Genomic DNA, 3179 nt, shown 5'->3' with positions numbered 1-3179 from the left:
CGGTGTGGTTTGCAGGCGCTTGGATACAACAGGACAACGGGATTTAGGTGTCCCTGGACTGCTTACGGTCTTAGCCAAAGTTTCTGAACTTGACAGTAACTTTTTATGAACGCGCTGCAGGTGCCGTATAAGGGAGGATGTTCCTAGGTGGTTGACGTCCCTACCCCTACTTATTTCACCTTTACATATGGTACATATGGCAAGACAGTTGTTGTCCGGATTTGGATAGAAATATTGCCAGACCAAAGAGGTGGAATGTTTGGTCTTCTGCCCAGGCATGACCGTGATGGGCTTTTTCATCCCACGGACAACAACTGTCTCCCCCGGAGCCTGATTTAAACAAACCACATCACCATCAGAATCCTCCTCGCCAACTTCCTCCTCAGCGCCAGCTACACCAGTATCCTCATCCTGTTGTACTTCAACAGTGACATCTTCAATTTGCATATCAGCAAGTGGACTGTGGGTGCTCCTTTCAGCACTTGCAGGGGGCGTGCAAATGGTGGAAAGAGCCACCTCTTCCCGTCCAGTGCTGGGAAGGTCAGGCATCGCAACCACCACCACACTTGGACTCTCCTTGGGGATTTGTGATATCTTCTTAGAAAGCACAGTTCTTCGCTGTGCTTTTGCCAGCTTAACTCTTTTGATTTTTTTAGTGGGAGGAGGGCTTCCATCGTCATGTGAAGCTGAACCACTAGTCATGAACATACTAGGGATCGACCTTAGCCGTTCCTTGCCACTCCGTGTCGTAAATGGCATATTGGCAAGTTTACGTTTCTCTTCAGCTGATTTAAATGTCTTTTTCAAGGTCATTTTCCTGAACTTTGCCATTTGGGATTGTATGTGCCCTCTACTATGACATTGGGCATCGGCCTTGGCAGACGACGTTGATGGCATGTTATCGTCTATGTCATGACTAGTGGCAGCAGCTTCAGCACTAGGAGGAAGTGGTTCTTGATCTTTCTCTATTTTATTTTTATCGGAGAAAGTTTGGTCCTCCATTTATGTTATATCGATTTGATATATACGTGCGGCTAAACACAGAAAATAATTTTTTTTTGGGTTTGGACTGGAGTGTACTTTGTGGGTTACAGCACCCTTTAACGGTCAAGCCAGCCGGCCCTTTACTTATGACACAGGCGCACTCTTGGCACTACTTTGTTGATGCACGTGCGGCTACTGCGCACACAATTCACAAACACAGAAAATAATTTTTTTTTGGTTTGGACTGGAGTGTACTTTCGGGGGTTACAGCACCCTTTAACGGTCAAGCCAGCCGGCCCTTTACTTATGACACAGGCGCACTCTTGGCACTACTTTGTTGATGCACGTGCGGCTACTGCGCACACAATTCACAAACACAGAAAATAATTTTTTTTTGGTTTGGACTGGAGTGTACTTTCGGGGGTTACAGCACCCTTTAACGGTCAAGCCAGCCGGCCCTTTACTTATGACACAGGCGCACGCTTGGCACTACTTTGTTGATGCACGTGCGGCTACTGCGCACACAATTCACAAACACAGAAAATAATTTTTTTTTTGGTTTGGACTGGAGTGTACTTTCGGGGGTTACAGCACCCTTAACGGTCAAGCCAGCCGGCCCTTTACTTATGACACAGGCGCACGCTTGGCACTACTTTGTTGATGCACGTGCGGCTACTGCGCACACAATTCACAAACACAGAAAATAATTTTTTTTTTGGTGTGGACTGGAGTGTACTTTCGGGGGTTACAGCACCCTTAACGGTCAAGCCAGCCGGCCCTTTACTTATGACACAGGCGCACGCTTGGCACTACTTTGTTGATGCACGTGCGGCTACTGCGCACACAATTCACAAACACAGAAAATAATTTTTTTTTTGGTTTGGACTGGAGTGTACTTTCGGGGGTTACAGCACCCTTAACGGTCAAGCCAGCCGGCCCTTTACTTATGACACAGGCGCACTCTTGGCACTACTTTGTTGATGCACGTGCGGCTACTGCGCACACAATTCACAAACACAGAAAATAATTTTTTTTTGGTTTGGACTGGAGTGTACTTTCGGGGGTTACAGCACCCTTTAACGGTCAAGCCAGCCGGCCCTTTACTTATGACACAGGCGCACGCTTGGCACTACTTTGTTGATGCACGTGCGGCTACTGCGCACACAATTCACAAACACAGAAAATAATTTTTTTTTTGGTTTGGACTGGAGTGTACTTTCGGGGGTTACAGCACACTTAACGGTCAAGCCAGCCGGCCCTTTACTTATGACACAGGCGCACGCTTGGCACTACTTTGTTGATGCACGTGCGGCTACTGCGCACACAATTCACAAACACAGAAAATAATTTTTTTTTTGGTTTGGACTGGAGTGTACTTTGGGGGTTACAGCACCCTTTAACGGTCAAGCCAGCCGGCCCTTTACTTATGACACAGGCGCACGCTTGGCACTACTTTGTTGATGCACGTGCGGCTACTGCGCACACAATTCACAAACACAGAAAATAATTTTTTTTTTGGTTTGGACTGGAGTGTACTTTCGGGGGTTACAGCACCCTTAACGGTCAAGCCAGCCGGCCCTTTACTTATGACACAGGCGCACGCTTGGCACTACTTTGTTGATGCACGTGCGGCTACTGCGCACACAATTCACAAACACAGAAAATAATTTTTTTTTTGGTTTGGACTGGAGTGTACTTTCGGGGGTTACAGCACCCTTAACGGTCAAGCCAGCCGGCCCTTTACTTATGACACAGGCGCACGCTTGGCACTACTTTGTTGATGCACGTGCGGCTACTGCGCACACAATTCACAAACACAGAAAATAATTTTTTTTTTGGTTTGGACTGGAGTGTACTTTTGGGGGTTACAGCACCCTTAACGGTCAAGCCAGCCGGCCCTTTACTTATGACACAGGCGCACGCTTGGCACTACTTTGTTGATGCACGTGCGGCTACTGCGCACACAATTCACAAACACAGAAAATATATTATTTTTTAGCACTTGGGGGGAGCACCCCTGATGGACAGAGCACCCCCTGGACAACACTACAGCACTCCTTTAGGACTGGGACACTGCACAGGACTTTGGAGTGGACACAGCCCCTATGGAGAACTGACTGCACAACACAGTCCAGCCAGCCCCTATGGACTTTGAAGTAGTGGACACAGCCCCTATTAACAACAGCAGCACAGCA

Source organism: Taudactylus pleione, unplaced genomic scaffold, assembly GCF_031769625.1.
Source record: "Taudactylus pleione unplaced genomic scaffold, aTauple2 ptg000031l, whole genome shotgun sequence".
In the NCBI taxonomy this organism is placed as follows: Eukaryota; Metazoa; Chordata; class Amphibia; order Anura; family Myobatrachidae; genus Taudactylus; species Taudactylus pleione.
The sequence above is the reverse complement of the archived record's forward strand: the minus strand, read 5'-3'. Positions refer to the sequence as shown.